Source organism: Silene latifolia, chromosome Y (assembly GCF_048544455.1).
Source record: "Silene latifolia isolate original U9 population chromosome Y, ASM4854445v1, whole genome shotgun sequence".
NCBI lineage: Eukaryota > Viridiplantae > Streptophyta > Magnoliopsida > Caryophyllales > Caryophyllaceae > Silene > Silene latifolia.
In genome coordinates this window covers 135,318,222-135,341,086 of record NC_133538.1, presented here as the reverse complement: position 1 = coordinate 135,341,086, position 22,865 = coordinate 135,318,222, and the positions used below count along the sequence as shown (strand labels likewise).

At 43.9% G+C, this 22,865-nt stretch overlaps 1 long non-coding RNA gene across 2 annotated transcripts; it reads left to right on the top strand.

Moving 5' to 3' along the window:
• The first annotated feature begins 65 nt into the window (after positions 1-65).
• Positions 66-21,343, top strand: LOC141626511 (uncharacterized). Of its 2 annotated transcripts, none has more exons than XR_012536090.1 (4): positions 66-244; positions 1,046-1,107; positions 8,061-8,220; positions 21,076-21,343. It is a non-coding gene; the product is annotated as an uncharacterized LOC141626511 (long non-coding RNA). The 2 variants fall into 2 exon arrangements; XR_012536091.1 differs by lacking the exon at positions 21,076-21,343 and adding an exon at positions 8,947-9,350.
• The last annotated feature ends 1,522 nt before the right edge of the window (positions 21,344-22,865 follow it).

Genomic DNA, 22,865 nt, shown 5'->3' with positions numbered 1-22,865 from the left:
TGACCCAATTTTACATATTAATAAAAATAAAAGATTTCTTCTACTAAAACAGTATACCCGTTTTTTTCTATCCAATACCACAACTTTTTCTTATTTTGTCTTCCCCCTTTTTACAAGCTCCAAACCCTATTTCTTCCTTTCTGTTCTCTTTCTCTCGTTACTGCGTGGTTCACCGGCAGATTCGCGAAGCTCCGACCACGACTTTTATTGTCCTCCTCTCCCCTCTGTCATACTATATTTAATCGTGAGTTTCCGCCCAATTCATTCTGTTCAATTTATTCTGTTTAAAAAGTATTTATATTTATTTTGCCTATACTTTGCTAAATTAAGATGATATTGTGATTAATTTATATGGGGAGTAATTGTGAGAAATAAGTCGGGATTGATGTTGGGCTCTGCTTAATGTTTAATAGCAGTTTTTGTCGTCAATCGTCACTATTGATACGTATATATGTGTGGATTTGCATAGATGTTGGGGTAAGGATAATAATGGGAAAGTGGGCAAACAAGTGTTAGTGGTTGTGGTATACGCAGAAGTGCTAGTCTTCATGTTTGTGAGTATACAGGGAGTTGATAACTTAGATAGTGGAGAAAGGGCAATCAAATTTTAATGGTTAATTGTCAGGGACAATGAGACGAGTCTAAATGCTGGAATTAACAATTAGTGGTGGTGTTTTATAATTTTATACTCTCTGCCGTGGGTCACAATTTGAGTATGAGAGTTAGAGCTAGCATTTGTTATTGTACTGATGATGGTTTTGAAAGTTATGCTTCCTTTTATGGTGTCATGTTGTTGAAGCTTTTGATTTTGATAAATAAGTGAGTGGCGTAAATATTTCCATGTGACAATTATATAAGTGTAAAAGCTGAGTTGGGTAGTATACTGATTTCGAGTTGGCTTATCAAGATGATGTACACAATGATTTTCGGATAAGTTGTTAAGTCTGCAAGCCTTTTGAGCAAGTTTGTACTAGGTCCATTAGTATTTCTCACTTTACCTTAAATATTGGATAATATAGTAATCGGTTAAATTGTATACTTGTAGCTTGTGGTTTCGAAGTAAAAGATTTTTTGGGTTAAGCTAGCTTGGATTGACCGTCTTGAGAGGTAAGGACTTTTACCCTTTTTAAAATTAAGAGCATGTTCGGTTTAACATTTAAAGAGTTTTTATATACTTTTGGCAACGATGAATTTATATTAGCTTTTATGAATTTTTAAATATTGTTCTATGTGACCATGGGTCACCAGTTGGAAATTATTTGGCGCAAGCCGTCTTGGTGATTATGTAGCAGACTCTGGGAGTTCTGTTGGTCTCGCAGGTTTTAAGGTGCGTCTGAGACGTCCTTGGGATTACGTCCCGAAAACTGAACTCTTGGCCCGAGTTCCATTTGGGTGGGGTTTGACCGGCCCCCACTTGCTAGGGGGTTAGACTTTCTCCTTTTGGCAGCCTCATCCTACTGACTACCCAAATGTGAGAGATGCGCATTCTTATAAGTCTGACCAAGCACAGGTGATACCTCTAGACCATGTCAAGGGTAGGACCTTGGCACACAGGCGGTGAAAGTTTTGGATTTTTAACGGTTTAACAATTGTTATTGGATTTATGATAATGTTGGTTTTGGAATATAGTTCTCTCTTACTTTGATTTTTGGAGCCCTGTAAATTTTATAATATTGTTCTATGCATTTGTCATTTCTCCTTAGTTTTCTTAAAACTCAGCTTTGCTGACGTCCTTATATTTGGGTCGTTCCCCCACTGGAACCTGTACCTGTTTATATTTGGGGTAGAGTTGATAGGTACACTTGAGGTGCTGGCATTGGTGCATATTAGATATGGGAATAGTACGAGCGAGGAAGGATTTTGAATAAAGCGCTTCGTCTTAATTTATTTACATATTCTTATAAGTTTATTGGATTTGAGATTTTACTATTGTTTTGGATTTTGTAAGCCTTATAGTCTTCCACTGCGACTTATAGCTTATTATTTATTTTGATAAAGTTTTGAGACATGTATTTTGGTTTTAAAAGCTTACCCTCTATTTACCTTGCACTTGGCATTATCAGCTAAGTGTGGAGTGACAGCCGTGAATTTTCCATCTTTAGTTTATCGTTTTTGGTCGTGATAATTTAGGGCTGTTACAGACGGTACCCTGCCAAATATCGCACTATACTTGAATAGGAGGACGATTACAATTGAAACGTAGAACTAATCCTGCTGGCGTGAGGTGTCAGGCCTGCAAGATCTTGGACGGATGTATATTTGGGTATAAGAATGTGCTAATGCCTTAACGTAAGTATGTGTGTGGATGCGTTGTTGAATGTCCTTCTTGATTTGATTTTTTTGGCTATTTATAGGGTGAGAACCCTAGATATGTCCTACTTTGATTATGGAAAGGGAATATAATTTCCATAAGAACTCTTTCCAAACTCGACCGCTTTTCCCAATTCTCCCTGATCTCCCTAACTTGCCTTTCCTTAATCCGGACGTCTCCTCTGATGGGCCCGTGGTCCTCTTTCAGCCCGTTCCCCATTTTCCTAATTACGGGCTTCCTTCCTCCTTATCACTCCTCTCATAGCCTTTTATTTCATTGAGTGGGTCTTCCTTATTATGCTATTTTTAGCCCAAATATTGCATATCAAATACCACATTATACATTCAATCATCACACACTGCCTCCGTCTCAATCATTTGTTTGCTTTTTTTATTCCTCCTGGGCAGTATTTTAATTAATTATAACAAATGACTGAGACGGAGGGAGTAGACGGGATCATCAAAGTTATCAACTTTTTGATACCCATTATACCTTCGGGGTCCATATTAACTTTTTAGGAGGGAAAGTTTTGAAATACAGGTGGGAGATCGAAGAAGTCTGCAGAAGGGTGATTTGTTTTTGTTTTGTCTGATATGCAGACTGCAAAATTTATGCAGGGAAAAAACTGGAATCAGACCTGGGTGTACCTTTAGAAACCCGTGTTCCATGTTTAATAAGGAACCAATTTGAAAACCAAGCAAAAGGATCCATGAGATTATACAAGTGAATGTTACCTTGGTTGCTAAAGCATGAACCGATCTTATGCAGTCGGCGATGGATGACAATGACCGAGAATGATCCCCTATTCGACGGAAATTAAAGACCAGAAAGGTTCGGAGATGAGACTGATTTAAATGGAGATGAGAATGATTTAAATGGTGATGATCGGATTGCCATTGTTGGAATAAGGAAAGCAAACCCTTGCATTTGGGGATTTGAATAAAACCCGATAAGATGAATGTCTTTGTGGGTATGATTTGGGGAAACTATTGGATAAATGATGAAAGACAACAAGTTAGACGACAGTGTAACCTTTGGCATAGATTTGATTAAAAATATAAGGGATTAAAGTTAGGAAAAAAATGTGACATAGTTATTTGATTTAATATATAATTAAAGTTAGGAATAAAAGCAAATAAATACTTAAAATGGAGTAGTATTAACAATGAGAGTTTTAATCACTCAAAAGTAGGGAAAATTTTGCACGGAGTACCTTATTTGAGTAATTGAAACACAACTTTTACGTATCATTTAAACTGATATTAAAAAGTCCAGAAAAATTAGAGGAAAGACAAAATTAGAACCCGTGCAACGCACGGGCAAACAATCTAGTACATAACAAATTAATGTAATTTTTTGATAAATCGAAGTAATTACTTGTTCGATACAAGAATTAAGATCTATAATTTGAAAAATTTGAGTGATATTTAATTAGGTTTTAGGAGAAAGAGAGATATATTAAGAGGGTAATGTTTGGAAATATTATGAGAAAAATGTATGTACAAGAGTAAAAGCCGTATGTGAAAGAGCAATACCGAAAAACGAATAAGATAAAATATACGCTGATAACCTGACCCAAGACTGGCCCGCTATTGAGCCTACCCGACTTGCCACCCACTGATGACCCGACCCGACGATAACTCGACGTGACCTGTAACTGACCCGACATGTCACTGACTCGACACAACTCGAACCCGAAATAACCCGACCGTAACCGACCCGAGTGATCCGATTGCCACCTCTAGTGGGTAGTGTAGGAATAATACGGTTGTTGACATTCCATCGACCGCCAGTGAAAAACCTGATAATAACTTGTGTATAGCCGTATAGGATGCAATTCATTGATGACTCCATATGAACTGAGTCTGATAAATATTCATCTTGATAATAACTTGTTTAACCCGACTCTAAACTGATTCAAATGACCAGATTACCTCGTCTGACTTCTGATGCTATTTTTGAGTCCCCTCGACGCTTAGCCTAAAACTGCAAATCGAAATAAGGAAACTATGCACTTATTTAGTCGCTGTAAAATGCTATTTTGCATTGATCAGAATGTAATTCAGCTTGGGGTTTAATACACTTAAGTAAACTGCATCACATTCAATTATTTAAGTGACCTTGAACCGATAAATATTAATCCTTGTCTTCATTTTTGGAAGCAACTTTGATCTATACTTCCTTTTCAGTGGACAAAAAATGAACCAAAATGTTCTTAATTTTCCCATATGAATATCAGCACAAAATGCACATCAGATTATACTTCTTTAATCTCAATACCTTGATAAACCAGTTAAACACGCAGGAAATAAATACTCCCTCCGTCTCAATCATTTGTGATTAAAATACACCTCACAAGAGGATAAAAAAGTAAACAAATGATTGGGACGAAGGGAGTATATAAGCTAGTTAAATAGTTATTACAACTGATCCTACACAACAACAACAGACGTCAGACGATCTTACACATATAGTACAATAAACTTGAACACCTGAACATATTTGTGTTTCATTCATCAGTCTGCAACATTACTTAACAATAACCTCATACAAAAGCGGGATTGCATTATACGACTTCCATCAATCTTTACTTCCCTTGAACCTAAGTTCAGCTGCTGCTTTCATCTTAGAAAATATTGCTTCAAGCTTCCTAATTCTATCGTCAAACTCCAAACACATCATGTTGATAACTCTGACACCTTTGTCTTCATCGTCCTTGTAGTCATCATCGTCATCGTCTTCAATTATCAAAGGCTCATCAACATTGTTCTGCATCTCAGTGTCCATGCCCGGCAAAATAATGATATTATATTCAGAGTTTTCAGGAACCTCATTTCTTCTGTTGTTTACCAAACAATCCTCTACATTGTTCTGCTCATTTCGGATGTCAATTGGATCGTCAATGGGATTACTCATTTGGTTTATGTTCCCTGGTTCATCATTGGTTGTAGAATTACAAGATGTGTTCATCTCAGGAACTTGAGTTGGTGCATCATTTTCAGGAACCTGATTGCTCCCTTCCCCTGGTTCGTTAATTGAAGCAGCGTAGGTTGGTGTGTTCTTCTCAGCCCTCACAACACGTTGCCTTTTGCTAACGATTTCCAATACATTGGACCTAGTCTTGGCTATCCTCTCACTTCTTCTTCTTCTTTGGGTGATACATTGATATGATTTGGTCCCCCACCAATGGACATACCGAGTGGTAACCTCGCCTCTAAGCAATCTAGGAGGTAAGTAGAGAACACTACCATCAAGAGGCTTTGTATAGCTACTCCAAGCTAACTCGACACTTTGGTTAGACCTAGAGATAGGGCATGGAATGTGTTGGTCGAAACCAAATTGCATTCCTACCCGGTGTGGGAGGTATTGCTCAATACAATCTAGTCCAATTAACTCACAAGGTCTCAAGCATCTAGCAAATGATACTAATTGATCACTTAGCTTGGAATTTATCACTACCGATTTCCCATCACTATAGAATTCAGAGAATTTCTTATCCGTTACATATAACGCATAGGGCTTCCACAGAAAACATTCTCCACCTGACTCAAACTCGAACCTAAGTAAACGAATTGTCCTCTTTCCAGATTTCAACCAACGAGCCACTCTTGGCTCACCCGAATGGAGAGAGGTAGGTTTTGGACAAAGAGACATAAACCTCTCCCAAACCCACACCTGAACTAACTGTAAAGGTGCCCACAGAGATTGGATCTATAATCTTTCCCTTGAGCAACAAAATCGACAATTTTTGCTTTCAAAAGTCGTAAATCTCTGTAAATTGATGCTAACACAGCAGGAGCAAGGGCAATTCTAGTTCCTCTAGCAAGCGATATTGCAATAGCGAAAACATGCGGTGAATGTAATCAAAAGACTGTGTAGGAAACACATACCTTGATAACCATAACACAAGAAATGCAATGTGTTCAGATTCACCCCCTAAACCAGTAAAATATTCAATCCACTCGGAATGTTGCACGACAGTAGTAGCATTCTAGAAAAAAGACAGCATCTTTCTCGTAATCTCCTCAAATTCACTACTCTGATTCAGAAATCTAACACACTCCCCCAACACAGAATACCCACCTAACATCATAACATCCTCAAGAGTAACAGTAGCTTCACCAAAAGAAAACACGAAGGTGTTGGTTTCTGGGGACCATTTCTCAGCTAACGCAATGATCAACTCGTTATAGTTGGTAATGTTGTAAGTAGAAGCAATAATTGCATCAAAAATACCAACTTGCTGCCATTTATCTTGATGGGTTTGCCTCAAAGCATCAACCCAAGTGACCCAATTCTTTTGGGGTACTGATCTACCTTTGAACGAAACAACGGATTTCAACAGCGAAATGTTGGGTTTGGAGGTGAGGGAATCAGAAGGCGGTTCCGGAAGCGGAAGGTTAGTGTGGAATGTGGGTTTGAGAAAATGTGCATTTCTTTTAAGAGTGTTTGTTTCATCACCAATATGATGGGCTGATACATCAACTCTTCCCTTTCTTCAATCATTTTTTTTTCTTGGCATGAAAATGATTAAATGAGGAGAGTGGAAGGATGTTGCAGTACAGTTGAACTCAAATCATGAAAATTGAATGTTTGCTTGTTTAGTTCAGAGAAAGGACATATAGCACAAATAGATAGGGCTGAGCAAAAAAAGCCGATCCGAATTTTAAAACCGAATCCGAACCGAAAACCGTTTTAAGGTGACCGAAAATTCGGTTTTTTTCCGGTTCTGGGGTCCGAACCGTATTTTTTATTGTTGAATCGGAGCGGATACGGATCTTACTAAATCGAAACCGGTGCCCGATTTTTAAACCGGTTTAATAAAAATTAAAATTTAAAAAAAAAAAAAAAAAAAAAAATACATGGACTCAAAAGTCCAAACCTACGCGTAAACCCAACTCCAAACCCAACTCTTTTTCATTTTTCATTTGAGAAAACCCTAAACCAAACGCAGCCTTTCGCCCTTTCCTCTTCTCCTCTTCTCCTCTTCAAAATAACTCCAGATCTACCATTAATTCACTGGAATTTTCGAGCTCTTAACTACTAAGGTTTGTATATTCATCCTTTTATACATCATATTGATCTTTTTTTCGTCTTTAATCATATATTTTTACTGTTTTGATTGTGTATTGATTGTATAATTGATTCGGATTTTACTTTGTTTTTCATTGTTTCGGTCTCGATGATTTGTTTGTTTCGGTTTTTATGTTTTAGTTGATTGATTGTTGCCGTCTCAAATCTCGATGGTTTTTTCTCCTGTTTTTGTTCATTAATTCGAATTTTCCGTCTTTTTGTTCATATATATTTGATATTTCTGTCTTTTTGTTCATTAATTCACTGGAATTTTCGAGCTCTTAATTACTAAGGTTTATATATTCATCCTTTTATACATCATATTGATCTGTTTTCCGTCTTTAATCATATGTTTTTACTGTTTTGATTGTGTATTGATTGTATAATTGATTCGAATTTTACTTTGTTTTTCATTGTTTCGGTCTCAGTGATTTGTTTGTTTCGATTTTTATGTTCAATCTCAATGGTTTTTTCTCCTGTTTTTGTTCATTAATTCGAATTTTCCGTCTTTTTGTTCATTAATTCGAATCTCAATGCCATCGCATTTTTGTTCATTGTTTCCGTCACATTGTTTTTTCTGTCTTTGCTATTCTTACTCATTTTTATTTCTATCTAGCTATTGTTTAGCTACTGCTTTATTAATTATTATCATCTAAAGCTTTAAATTTTGTTGTAGATGTCATCGAGTTTTGATGAGAATGACGATAATGAAAGGTTGATCAATTTGGATGACAAAAGTGAAGAGGATGAGGTTCAAACTTCTCATCGTCGAGCTTCATAGTCTCGAAAGAATAACAAACCACCCAGACCTCCTAAAGTTCCAAGTACAAGTCAGGGTGAGTCTTCTTCTCATAAAAGAAAAAATGCCTCAGAAGTTTGGTGTCATTATAGTAAAACTGACGACCCTAATTATGCTAAGTGCAATTACTGTAATCGTAACTTTGCGTCCTCTTCCAAAAATGGGACAAGTAATTTAAGTGGTCATACTGTTAGATGTCCAAAAGCACCAGCTAATGTGGATAAGAGACAAAAGTTGATCAATATTGAGACGACCACTATTATTAATGATGATGGTTCCGCTGAAACTATCAGTGTTCCAAAAGTATGGACTTTTAATCAGGAAATTGCTAGGAGATCACTTGCTAGGATGGTAATTGTTGATGAATTGCCTTTTATGTGTGTTGAAAAAGACGGATTTAAAGGTTTTTGTAAAGACATGAACCCTCAATTTATTATTCCTTCACGATTCACATTGGCTAGAGATTGTTATGCTCTATTTATTGAAGGAAGAAAAAAATTGTATGATTTCTTTGGTCGACTCTCTTCTCGGGTATGTCTCACCACAGATGCTTGGACACCGGGTCAAAATTTAGCCTATATGTGTCTCACTACTCATTTTATTGATGATAATTGGGTTTTGCATAAAAGAATCGTCAACTTTTGTCAACTTTCTTTCATTCGGTAAGATAATTGGTAAAATCTTGAGAAATGCTTGAGTGAATGGAACTTAAAGAACATTTTGACAGTCACGGTCGATAATGCTAGCTCCAACGATGTTGCAGTTGATTATTTGAGGAGAAAATTTAATAACTCGGAATGTGATGTTATGGGTGGGAAATATTTACACATGAGGTGTGCGGCTCATATTCTAAATCTGGTTGTTAAAGATGGCTTGCATGATCTTGAGAATGCAATTATTAAAATCCGTACTCTCTGTAAATATGTGAAAGCTTCACCCGCTAGAAAGGAAAAATTTCAAGCTTGTATTGTGGAAGAGAAAATAGAGTGTAAGAGTCTTGTATGTTTGGATGTTGAAACTAGATGGAACTCCACTTACTTAATGCTTGATATTGCGATAAAATTTAAGAAGGCTTTTGGGTGTTTGCTTGTAAAAGATTCTAATCTTCAAAAGGAAATGAAGAAGGTTGGTGACTACCTTACAACTGATGAGTGGAAACAAGTGTCTTACTTTTTGCCTTTCTTGAAAATTTTCTATGATGCAACATTAAAGTTGTCCGGTAGTCGTTATGTTACTAGTAATTATTATGTGGAGATTATATTTGGGGTTGGTGAAGTGATTTATCAACATCTTAGTCACAAGGATGAAGGAGTTCGGAATATGGCTTCTAAAATGAAGTTGAAGTATGACAAGTATTGGGGTAAGATTGAGAATCTCAATTTGCTTTTGTTTGTCTCTCTTATTCTCGATCCAAAGATATAAAATGACTTATGTGGAATGGATGGTTAAAACCATATATGGTATTGATAAAGGCCGTCTTCTCGCCATGAATATTACATACTTCTTCGAGACTTTCTTTGATTTTTATGCTTCCTCTATTCCTAAAACTTCAAACAGTGCATCTAGTTCTTCCACCACTACTAATATTGTTCCGGGTGTAATTCCGAAGCAGTTATTTGTTACCACTCGTGGCTCGTAGAATGACGTCTTTGGTTGAATCCTTCTTTCGGCCTCTCCTGAAACAATGAACGAACTGAGGGCTCGGCTTTGGCCGAGCGTACTCACTCCGACGCTCAAGTCAGTGAACTTAAAGAGGTAAGTTGTGTGTTACTTGGCGAAGTATATGTTGTAGAGAGATAAGGAAGATATTACCAGATTATGAGGTGTTTAGGTTAAATTGTGGATCCTTTCCTCAATGAGAGTTGAGAAGTATTTATAGACTTTCACCTTTTGTCACGTAGTGGCCAAGTGGCCAAGTGGCTAGTAGGTGGAAAGACTGATCTACCCTCGGCCGAGGGACCCATGGCGGCCGGCGGCCCACTGACTCCATGCCGAGGGGTCTTGGATATGAGTACGTGGACATATGCCCCGGTGGCTAGTTGTCCCAGTAGAAACCTGAGGCAAGAGACAGCCGACAAGCCGCGTCGGTTAGCTAGGGGTCAGTCTAAGTCGTTGACTTGTTGTGGATATCTTTGACCTTGCTCAATATGTTGACTCGGTCACGGGTGCGAGAATATGCCCCATCAATTTACCCCAGCCGTAGTTTATGCCGTGGTATGGACCTTCGATGAGTGTTGAGCGTATTCCGCGCAAGTTGAAATTTTCTCGCCTCCGCTTCTTCTACCTCGACTTGGTTCCGCTTAGGCAAGCACCATATCCCCCTCCACATGGATGTGTAATGGACATCAGATGTGGAAAAGAGAGTGGCGCCGGCCGAGACCGAGGTTGTGAGTGCCGTGTGCTTTTGATTGTCCCACTAGGTCGCCAAGCTTGGTTGAATCGGGCCCGTTTGGCAAGTAGATACCAAGGGGTGTGTCAAGAAGATACGTCGATTGGCATTCTGTCAAGGAGCGTGTTGAAGAAGTTTTGTAACCGTTTGTCGATTGACATTCCATGGTCGCATGCTCGACATGTGTCTCGTTGTTGATTGGTTGACGCTTCATGGGCTTTGCCCTGATTGGTCGGATTGAGTGGGCTTTGCCCTATAAATAGGAGAGTTAGCCCCTGAATTTGGCCTTCCAAATTCATTTTCTCAAAAAAATTTCTTCTTCCTTAACTTTCTTTGACGAAACTTCTCTCTAGGCTTCGAAGCGTTACTCCGGCGTAGCACTTTTTCTTCAAGGTAAACAAACAAATTTTTAACTTTTAATTGTTAAGTTTTTTGTTGTGAACAAGTCTTCTCATTGATGCCTGGTCCTAGTAACCGTGCGCCGGGGGGTTCCCCGTCGCGTCTTGATGAAGAGGAGGCACTAGCCGCCGTCCCGATAAGGTCTGGGGCCCTAGGTCTCCTTCTCCCGAAGTTGATCCAAAAGCTCTGGAGGATTGGGAGGATGATGATGATGTTGATGATGACGGTGATGATGAGGAAATGGCTCATCCCAATAAGGAGAGGTCGTACATCATGGATCACGGCGACGCTCGTAAGGTCCGCCCGACCGTGCTTGGACCCACAAGTTTGCCATTGTTCCGTCCCGACGTTTTCGAACGTCACTTCTCTTCTAGGGAGTATAGTATTGTAATTCCCGAGGAAGGTCGCGGTCTCGTTGCCCTCCTCCGGCCGCACGGCGTATACATCGACACCGGAGTATGGGCTCCGGTTTCCTCCGAATGAACACGTTATGGCCATAATTAAAGCCATGAACGTCGTCGTGGCCCAACTGCACCCGTTGGCCATTAGGACTATAGTCGGCTTTGTGTGGCTCTCGCTTTTCAAGGGGGAGGTCCCGACGGTGAACTTATTCCGCCGCTCCATCACCTTCTACGTCGGCTCCCCGGTCGCGTTGGGGTGGTACAGGTGCGACGGAGCCGGTTACGTCTCCGTTGATAAGCTTTCTTCCTGCAAGGACCGGAAAGATCGGTGGGTGTACGTTGAGGTTCCGAGGATTATCCATCGCCCCTGGTCTTCCAAAGACCAAGTCAATTTGCGGTGTGAGAGTAAGGCGGAGCATGATAAATGGGTCTCCGAGTAAGCTTAAGATGGATGCCAAAGAAGGTCCCTCTTAATGCGGATGAGAAGCGGGCTATGAGCCTTTTTGAGGTGGAGAAGAATGGGATGCCGAAGGGATGGATTCCTACGACGCAGATCATTCTTCGGATGCGCCGCTCGCCACGTCGGCCTCATACCTACCCTCGAATCGGGGTGAGTGGGGTCGGTGTGAGGCCCATCCCCGCTTTTAATGTTTCGTTATTTGAACTTTGATTTATTTCTTCTACTTAACCCTTTCTTCGTTTCCATTGCACCATTTTGGCTCTTGACCGTCTCAAGATATCCTTGGGAGAATGGGACTTGATAAGAATAAGCAAGTTGTCGACTTGCATCCTAAGGCCCAGCTCGTGATCGCAGCACCGGCGCCGAATGACCTCATGGATCGCCACAAGGGCTTAAATACGGCGGCCCTGTGCGAAGGTTCTTGGTAACATACCGCGCCGAACGCGGAAAACAAAGTCTTCGGCGGCGACGGCCGACATCGCCCACCTCCCATCCCTTCACCCGAAAGAGACGGTGGAGGTCGTTGATATTACCGCCGAGGAGGTGGTCACCTTGGCGGTGGAATCTCCTCTCTTCCGCAAGAGGAAAGAGCCTACCACCGCGCCGATATTTCTGCTATCATGCTACCGCACGGGGCTTAAAGAAATGCGTCCTACGACCAAGAAGGCCAAGCATGGTACGGATCTATCCTGTGGCTCGACTTAGCTTGCTTCATTAGGCGTTCCGATGACAAGCCTCTCGGTATGTCCATGTATGTTGACACGGATGCTTTGATTGAATTTTTTGTAGATCAACCGCGCCGCTTCACCGGCACACCGTTGAACGGCGTCTTTGAAGAAAACTGCGCGCAGTAAGTGGTCAAGATTCCACCGTCGTCACCTCCTTCCTCACCTCTACCCCCGTCCGTATTAGGCCGGAGGGCCTAAGTTTGGCCAGGATGCTATCGAAGTGGGCCGATACGGTCGTGCTCTTATTGTGGAGCAAGAGAAGGCCATTCTTGAAGCCGCCCTACGCCGAGCGCTCAGCTTGAACTCGACGCCGCGAATAAGGAGGCAGAGAGGGCTAAGGCCGAGGTCAAGAGCCATCCGTGCCGAGAGAAAGCTTAGGGAGGACGCCGAAAGGCGCGCCCGCCGAGAGAGCCAAGGCCGAGGTCGCGGCGCCGGCCGCTAAGCCGCCGGAGGGGCGTGACTACCTTCGTAAAGTCGCCGACTTCAATGCTAAGAAGAGGGACGAATGGAAGGGCATGTTTCGGCCCGGGGGAAGGTGGTCCTAATAAGGATGATATCATCGCCCGAGGGAGGAGGACATCGAGACGCTCCAACGCGAGATTCTTCCTAACATGTGCGCCCACACGGACCCGGCCGAAGAAGCCGCCAGGGAAGTGATTGGGGAGCTCTTTCCTCTTGATGGCTCCTTTCCGTGGCAAAAATTTGACGAGCTGCTTGATGACAAGCTCGAAGCTAAGAAGAAGACCGCGGAGGCGAAGGCCGCTGAGGAGGCGAGGGTGAAGAAGGAGGAAGAGGAGGCCGCGGAGAAGGCGGCCCTTGCTGAGAAGGCTAGGGCGGCCAAGGAGGAAGCTGAGAGAATGAAGGCAAACGAGGTCGCCGAGGCCGAGGCCGCCAAGATACCGAGGCCGCCAAGACAGCCTTCCGGGTCGCCTACCAAAGACGATGCGCTAACGTTGCCGATGGCAAGCAAGAATGTGCATAGGGAGACGGCGGTCGTCACCAGTTTCACCCAAGATCTCGGATAGTTTCACTGCTCGGGGCCAACTATTGAGCCTTTCCTCCCCGCCATCTTTTGGCGCTTCAAATGATATGTCTGTAACCTTTTGCTTTTCTTTTTCTTGTATTTTGTAAAACTTTGTAGGTCAGTGTTTTGGCTTATCCCTACGGGGACTACCGTCGTCCGTATTCTCCTTACTTGTAATCATTTTTTAATAAAGCTTGTTTATTGGCCCCTGGCTTGGCCGGGGTTTTGATCACAATCCTTCACTTGTCTTATCGCGTTATTAATTGAGCGCTTTTTCGTTTTACCTTCTACCGCCGAGGCAAAAATAGAATGCGTATCTCAACTGTGTTTAACGTCTTTTTCTTTAAACATGTTAGCATGTTGGTCGCTTCTCTTTCACTTTTGGCCTGCCGAGGCGTCCGATTTGCGTTTCCAACCGCCGTTGTAAACATGTTAGCGTATCGACCGTTGTGTCCCCCCCCGCCAGCCTTCGGTTGGCCGAGGCGGCTAGAGGTTACGGCCGACAACGTCAGATCTGTAGACATGTTGATCGCTTCCTCCGCCAGCCTTCGGTTGGCCGAGGCGCTAGAATTGCGTCTCAACCGTTTCTTATACGTTCCTAAGGCATGTTGGTCGCTTTCGCGAGTATCAATCGCTAACGGCGGTTGTGATCGCCGTGGCGTCTACTTCTTGGGGTGATCGCCTCGCTGGGCCGTGGCGTCTACCTCGATATGACTACGGAGGGGATAAACACTTTGATGGAAAACTTGGGTGATTCTTTATTAGATATAAACACGCGTCGGGGTGCCAACAAAATGTCTTGGACACCTCCGCCGCTATACAAAGTATTTACCGAGATTGTCAGTGTTCCAATGGCTCATCAAAGGCACACCCTCCATGTCCGTCACCCCCGATGTACCCGCCTCATTTCTTCAACCGCTTTGTAGGGACCTTCCCGCTAGCCGTCAATTTACCATGAATGTTCCCTTTGTTGGTGGCGGTGACTTTCTTAGACTAGGTCTCCTACTTTTAAGTCCCTTTTGGGACTCTTCTTTGTAGGCTCTTCTCATTCGGTTTTGGTATACCGCCAAGTTGAGGCGTGTTGTGTCTCGGCTTTCTTCGACTGTGTCTAGGGAGGCTTTCGGACCTTCCTCATTTTCAACCGGTTGAAGGTGGCCGTTCAATGCTCGCACGTTGCTTCAATTGCAGGATCGTTTTTACCCGTAGACTAAGTGGAATGGATCGTACTCGTTGCTTCTTTCTCCGTGGTTCGAAGGGACCACAAGACGCCGGGTAGTTCATCGGCCCATCTTCCCTTTAGGTCTTCAACGTCTTATTCAAACCGTTGAGGATTGTTTTATCGTCGCTCCGCCTTTGTCCGTTGCTCGTGGGTGGCGGACGAGGAGTATGCAAATTTGATACCAAGTTCCTCTAACCGCTTCATTATCAGTGTTACTCCAAAACTCTCGGCCGTGGTCAAATACCATGACTGGGGTAGCCCAAAACGAGTTATGACATTTTCCTGCATTACCTTTCTTACGCCGCCGTCTTGGCCGGGCATCATGATGCCTTCAATCCATTTGGTGAAGTAGTCAACGGCGACAATCAAGTACTTTCTTCCTCCGGATGCCGTTGAAAATGGCCCTAGTAGATCCATCCCCCACCGTGCAAAAGGAAGGGGGCTAAGTACCTACCATGTGTCTCGGGAAGGTGCATGTATCACCGGAGCATGCATTTGACATTGTTGCATTTTTGGTTTTGGTTCTGAATCCTCAAGCATGGTGGGCCGTATAGCTTTCTCGAGAGCTTTGTGGGCTAGTGTTCTTGCCCCCATGTGATGACCACGATGCCTTCGTGAATTTCTCGTCAAGATAGCTCCGCGTCGGTACCGGGCCGACACATTTCAAGAGTGGCCTTGTCACGACCTCCCGTATAATTCTCCTTCAAACACCAAGTACCTTGTCACTTTGCGATCCTCTTTATCTTCTCGTGAGAGACTCGCGGTCCTCCTGGTAATTCATTCATCGGTTGTACTTCATTATCGAGTCATCCACGCTCGTCTCGGCCTCTATGTCGCCCACCATGCCGACGGTCTCGCAATGCTTTTGGCATTCCTGATGTCCACTAGCACGGTTCGACTGACATTCTTGATGGTTGAACCGGCAAGCTTTGAGAGAGCGTCGGCTCGGTTGTTCTCGCACTGGGAATGCATCAGATCCGAAAGATTTCAATTTTGAAGTGTCGCCTTTTACCCTTTCCGGTATCTTACCATCCCGTCGTCTCGAGTCTCGTACTCTCCTCTGATTTGATTAGCCACTAAAAGTGAATCTGTTTTCAAAATGATGTGTTCCGCCCCGACAGCTCTAGCTAGCTCGACTCCGGTTATCACCGCCTCGTATTCGGATTCGTTGTTCGAGGTCGAGAAGGTAAACTTCAAGGCGTACTCAAACTCGTCCCCGCTTGGGTCGATGATAAGTATGCCGCTCCCGAGCCGTTCGCCGTGGAGGACCCGTCGGTGTATACTTCCCATACTCCGGAATTTGCTCTTCTTGATATGTGCACTCGGCCAGAAATCTGCAGTGCCCTCTTTATCGAGGGCCTCGTCTTGTATTGAATGCCGGCCGGGATAGCTCTACGCCCATTTGATGAGCCTCACGGATTGCTCAAATTTTTCCAATGCTTTCTCCAATGGTTGGTCGGTTAAGACCGTCACGGGATATGCGTCGAAGTAAGGCTTCGCTTTCCTTGCGGCAACGACGACGTAAAGGCCGCTTTTTCAATCGGTGGGTAATTTATTTCGCGGGCAACAATGTATGGTCGACAAAGTAGATTGGGTGTTGCTTTGTTTGTCTTCTTCTCGATGATCACGGCAAGATCGACCGTGGCCGAGGTAATCGCTATGTATAGATATAGCGTCTCCCCAAAGATCGGCCGGATGTGGTTGGGAGAGTTTGAAGATGAGCTTTCGCTGCTTGAAAGCTTTGCTCTGTTCCTCCCCCCACCAAGTCCTTATTTCCCTTCAACACTTTGAAGAATGGGTGCTCTTGTCGGTTACCGACCGAGAGATGAAACGGGCCGAGCCGCCATTCTCCCTGGCCAACATCATAACCTCTTTTCGATTCCTCGGCTCCGCGCATCCAGGATTGCTTGGACTTTCTCTCGGATTGGCATCAATTCCCCCGGCGCCGACAAGCACGCCGAGGAACTTACCCGACCGGACACCGGTTGCATTTCATTGGGTTAAGTTTCATCTTGTATTTCCTTAGTGAACAAAATGTCTCGTGTAAATCGGCTAAGTGCTCGCTGTCAGACATGCTTTTTACAATAGCATCGTCAACGTAAGCCTACATGTTTCGCCCTTTTTTTATTTTGGAACACTTTGTCCACCAGTCTTGTGTAAGTCGCGCCGGCGTTCTTCAAACTGAACGGCATCATTTTATACATGTATGTGCCGTTACCGGTGATGAATGCGCATTTAGGCATGTCTTCTTCGGCCATGAATACCTGATGATACCCTGAGAAGGCATCCAGCAGGCTCAGCATAGTGTAGCTTGCCGTGGCGTCAATTAAGCTATCTATTCAAGGCAAGGGATAACAATCTTTGGGGCACGCTTTATTAAGATTGGTAAAATCTACACACATCCTCCACGCCCCCGATGATTTCTTCACCATTACAACATTAGCTAACCACTCAGGATAAGTACAAGGCATGATAAAGCCCGCCGCTAGTAATTTATCTACCTCGGCTTTGATGGCCTCATCTTTCTCGGCGAGGAGTTCCTCATCTTCTCGCTTGACAGGCGAGCGGTGGAGAGCAAGTTCACTTGTGAACAATTACCTCCCGCTCACCCCCGGCATCTCGCCGCCGAGTAAGCGAAGACGTCTTTGTTCTTCCTCGCAGTCTCAGAGAGCGGCCCGCATTTTGGCTCCAGGTTGACACCGAAACGATTACGGTGCGCCCGGGTCAATTTCCACTTCTTCTGCCTCCGCTCCTTCGACCATGCCGACAAAGGGCATCCATGAGGTCGCCCTCCTGTTGTAAGGATGGGCTTTTCCCCTTCTCTGACTTCTTCGCCACTTTGAGGGATTGCTTGTTGCACCCTCCGGCGATATCCGGACGTTGACTACTTCGTCTTTTCGTCCTTTGAGACGAGTTTATGCACTTCCCCCTGGCCCGAGACATACATCGTTGTCAAGGCCCGATGGACATTACGCACGGCCTCGCTCGAGTGACTCGGCCTATGAGAACGTTGTAGGCGACGAGCCGTCAATGACCACGAACTCGAGACAGACGTTCTTAGCCGCATTCCCCTCGCCGAACATCACCGGGCACTGATTGACCCTGTGGGTACCAGCCGCCCAAAATCAGACAAACGGATTGGTGCGGGGGCTCAAGTCCTCAACCTTCGACCGAGGTTGAGAAAGCACTCCCCGAACATGATGTTCGTGTAGGCGCCCGTGTCAATCGGTACCTCTTGACCAGGTGGTTGGATATGTCCAAGTGGACTACTAGTGGGTCGTTGTGCGGGGCGATGACTCCTTCGTAGTCCTTCTTCCCAATAGTTTTGTCGGGGATGTTGGAAGCGGGGATCGCTGTTTTGGGCACAAAGTTGATGGCCCGATATAGTTCGCTCAGTGCCGTTTGTGCCCATGAGCGTACTCCACCGTTCGTTGCCCCGATGACAACATGGATTACTCCTATCCGTTCAAAGACGACTTTTTATTCGAGCCGCCGTATCCTTCTTTTGGCCTCCGCAACATACTTGCCGAGGCTCCCCTTCCGGATCGCTCTTTCAATGGCATTCTTCGATGCTTAGCTTGTTAGTTAAGTGGTCGGTGTGGCCGTGGTACTCACAAGATCGGCTCGTGTCACCGTCCCCCCGCCTTGGGAGGCCTTTCCCACTTCGACCCTCGTTCTTGCTCAGGGCAAAGACCTCGGCGACGAGATACGACCAAGGGGGTGTGACCATTGAACCGCTTTGGTAGTACGGTCCCGAACTCCCCGCGCCCGCCGAGTTCTCGTTTCCCGGCGGATTTGTCGACCGTGACCTATTATTGTCACTGGCGTCCTTCATCCGGTTGTCCTCCTGGGCTCTTTCTCTCTCGAGTGTCCGCCTCGCCGGGCCTACCCGTGTTTTGTGGTAGTCCTCCACCTTTATGGCTTGGTCGGCCATCTTCCCGGCGGAGTCTAGGTTCAAGCCGCCGCACTTGATGAGCTCGTTTTTTAAGTCTCCTCTCGAGGCCTTTCATCGCCAAGCGAAGGCGCGCCGCCGGTTTCGCTCACCACGAATCCCGAACCTCGGCGCCGAACCTCTTCACATAACTTCGGAGAGACTCGCCTCCCTCCCGTCTCGATAGTCGAGATCCGATGTCTCGACGGCCCTCCTCTTGTTGCAAGAATATCGGGCCAAAAATGTGTCCCTTAGGTCGGCGTAATAAAGATACCGACCCATCGGTAGCCCCTCGTACCAACTTTGTGCCATCCCACGCAGAGTCGTTGGGAAGACTCGGACCAAACCTCGTCAAAGTTGCTCCCATACCGACATGTAAGACTCGAAAGCCTCGGGCCTGGTCGGTTGGGTCGCCTTCTCCTTTGTATGCTATGGGTGGCAACTTTAGCTTAGTCGGCACCAGACCTCTAGGACATAGGCATCGAGGGGTCGGCCGACCACGTGTCGAATGACACGCGGCGACGGCTCCTCGCATCCTTAGTCCGGCCCTCTCCCGTGGCGGAAGGGCTTCTTCTCCGACTCGGTGAGTCGGGCTTCTTCTCCGACTCGGTGAGTCGGACTTCTTCTCCGACTCGGTGAGTCGGACTCCTTCACTCCTCCTCGGGGCGTGCCTCGTCGGTCCGCGGGCGACACGGTCCCCTCCCGCGAGTGCGGAAGGGCTCGTGTCTACCACTTGCACTTTGGGCTCCCCCTGCGTCTCGACATGGTCGCCTTCTTCCAATGCTTCGTTCAAGTTTCTTGAGTCACTTTTGGGACCCCGATCTCCCGCAAGGGGTGCCGCCGCTCTTGTCGTTGTGACAAAGGTGAGCCTGCGCGTCGCCCATTAGTTCCAGGAGTAGCTTTCGCTTAGTCGCATCAACCACATGTCCCATGATAGTGACTTGGTCGGCGGGCAGCGGTGTATCTTGTATTATTGGCATCCCGTACGTCGTATCGCTGATACGGCCGGTGGGACCGCCCGATTTCGAGTTGTGGAATGTGTCATCTTGGCGACCTGGTTTCCACAAGCACCGTTTCTGTCGTTTCGACATCTTCTTAGCTCGTTGGGTGGGTTTGTTTTGTGTTTTTTTTTTTTTTAAGGGGATTTGACTAGCTTCTAGTATCTCTGTTTCCCCACGACGGCGCCAATTGTTCCTGTAATTCCGGGCGCTTATTTGTTACCACTGTCGTCGTAGAATGACGTCTTTGGTTGAATCCTTCTTTCGGCCTCTCCGAAACAATGAACGAGGCCGAGGGCTCGGCTTTGGCCGAGCGTACTCACTCCGACGCTCAAGTCAGTGAACTTAAAGAGGTAAGTTGTGTGTTACTTGGCGAAGTATATGTTGTAGAGAGATAAGGAAGATATTACCAGATTATGAGGTGTTTAGGTTAAATTGTGGATCCTTTCCTCAATGAGAGTTGAGGATTATTTATAGACTTTCACCTTTTGTCACGTAGTGGCCAAGTGGCCAAGTGGCTAGCAGGTGGAAAGACTGATCTACCCTCGGCCGAGGGACCCATGGCAGGCCGGCGGGCCCTGTTGACTCCATGCCGAGGGGTCTTGGATATGAGTACGTGGACATATGCCCCTACCGGGTAGTTGTCCCAAATAGAGGCACAAGAGACAGTGACAGTCGCAAAGCGTCGGTTAGGGGTCCGTCTAAGTCGTTGACTTGCTGTGGATATCTTTGACCTTGCTCAATATGTTGACTCGGTCAGCGGGTGCAGAATATGCCCCATCAAATATATTCCCCCAAACTAATAAGCAAGATGATACATTTAACTTTGGTGCTCTCTTGGGGAACAAATTTGAAATGGAAATGGGTGGGGCAGAAAATGAGAGTAAAAGTGAATGGGAGAAGTATTTGACTGATGATCGGGAAAGTAGGCACTCTACTCTTAATATTTTGCAATGGTGGAAGGATAACCAAAAACGATACCCTATACTTGCTAAAATGGCTCGGGATGTGCTAGCCATTCCCGTTTCTACGGTGGCATCAGAGTCCTCTTTTAGCACGGGAGGTCGGGTTCTTGATTCGTTTCGTACTTGTTTGAACCCTAGAATGGTGGAAGCTCTTATATGTGGCCAAGATTGGCTTCGTACCTCCCATACTCCAATGATTATTGAAGAAATCTTATTTGCGATGGAGAATATTGAAGAAGTAGAAGGCAAGTTCGTTTTTTATATTTCAATTGCTAACTCATTGTTTTTTAGTTGTTTTTTACATTTCAATTGTTAACTCATTGTGTTGTGTTAATATGAATATCTAATTTTTGCTTTCATTGTCCTTAAAAATTGTAGGTATGGCGGATTTGGTGTTACAACAACCTCTTATGGTTATTGATGAGACGGATGGTTGATGGCTTCTTCGAAGATGCAAGTTTTTTATTCTGTTTTGGAGTTCTCGATTATGGACAATTTGTTATGTAATTTGTTACCTTTCAAGTTAATTTGTATGTGTTTTACTTTATTTGTATTTTAGGACTTCTTTATGTATAAAGACTTATTTTAAAGTTGTATGCATGAACTTTGAACATTTATTATGGAAAACTTGGGTTTTTAAAAACAAGTCAGGGGCTTTAAGAGAAGAACAGGCTCTTTGTTCTTATGAAACCGGTGGCAAAACCGGTGCGGATTATCCGGTTTCCGGATTCGGTTTCAATTCTAAAAAAAACCGGTTTACCGAATTAATTCGGTTCGGATTCGGTGCAAGAAAATGACAACTTTTAAAACCGGTTAACCGCTCCGAATTGCAAAACCGGTGCGGTTAACCGCTTTTGCTCAGCCCTACAAGTAGATGCTTTCCTAATCTACATAGTATAAAAGATGGGTTCTTTAAGAGCAAGTACAATGGTAAGCAATTACTTTGTCGCTTGACAAATCCACAACACATTTTAAGCAATAAGTTTGTAGCTTAACAAATTCATTCCAATGGTTTAGCTAGTTTATGAAAAAAATCAAACCTAATTAAATTTTAATAAAATTAAAATTATGAAAAAAAAAATTAATTTGTCATTGGTTGATATGATATTGTGGGCCAATTTAAGCAACTAGCAGAGCATCTCCAATGGTTACCCAAAAGGATTTGCTTGCAAATAAAAAAAATTCAAGCTACTTGCTTAACCATTGAAACACTCTTATTGAACTAGCTTAAATTGAGCAACTAGCTCCATGGAGCTAGTAACTCAAATGGTCCTACAAAAAAAAATTGTCAACTAAACTAATACACGTGGAAATAGGCATGAAGTACAATTGCATTTTCAGTAATGTTGTTGTGCATATGGGCCCATCTAAGCCACAACACTAGTAGCTTACCATTGTAATAGTTTCTAGCTTAAAAATATTGTAGCTTGAAAATCTTATGTGGCAATGGTAAGCTAGTAGCAACTAGCTTACCATTGTGGATGCTCTGAGGCTTGTTGCTTAAGGCAAGCTAATCTAATTGGACATCTCCAATGGTGTAGCAACTAGCTTGCAATTTTAAGAAATTTCAAGTAAGTCCCTAAGCTACACCATTGAACTTGCTCTAAAGGATTCCTATTGGCTGTTACAATTTTTTTTTTTTTTTCTGACGTGGGGACCGCCATGATCTCTACATAATTAATTACACTCTTCTTTACCATCTTAATTTTATTTAATTAAGATTACATTTACACAAAATCATACACTATACAATTACACATAAATAAATTACAATTACAAAAAATTAATAAAATTTTCAAATAATCGTCCTCCTACTTCTAACCTGAACAAATAAAATATGAACAATGCATATTGATTAATCATCTGGAATTAGAGGTGGCAAATAATGACACGACACGAACCCGACACGAAATTAACGGGTTTGGGTTGAGACTTAATGACCCATTTATGTAAGTGGGTCGACACGAACTCGACACGATATTTAATTGGGTTGGGTTAGGGTTGACCTCTCTAAACACGAACCCGACACGAATGACTTGTTTACTAAATTAATCCTAATTTTTCTTGATCCTCCATCACATAAATATACTTAAACTTTCAAAATATGGACGGGACACGAAAACACGACACGAACCCGACACAAAATTAACGGGTTAGGGTTGAGACCT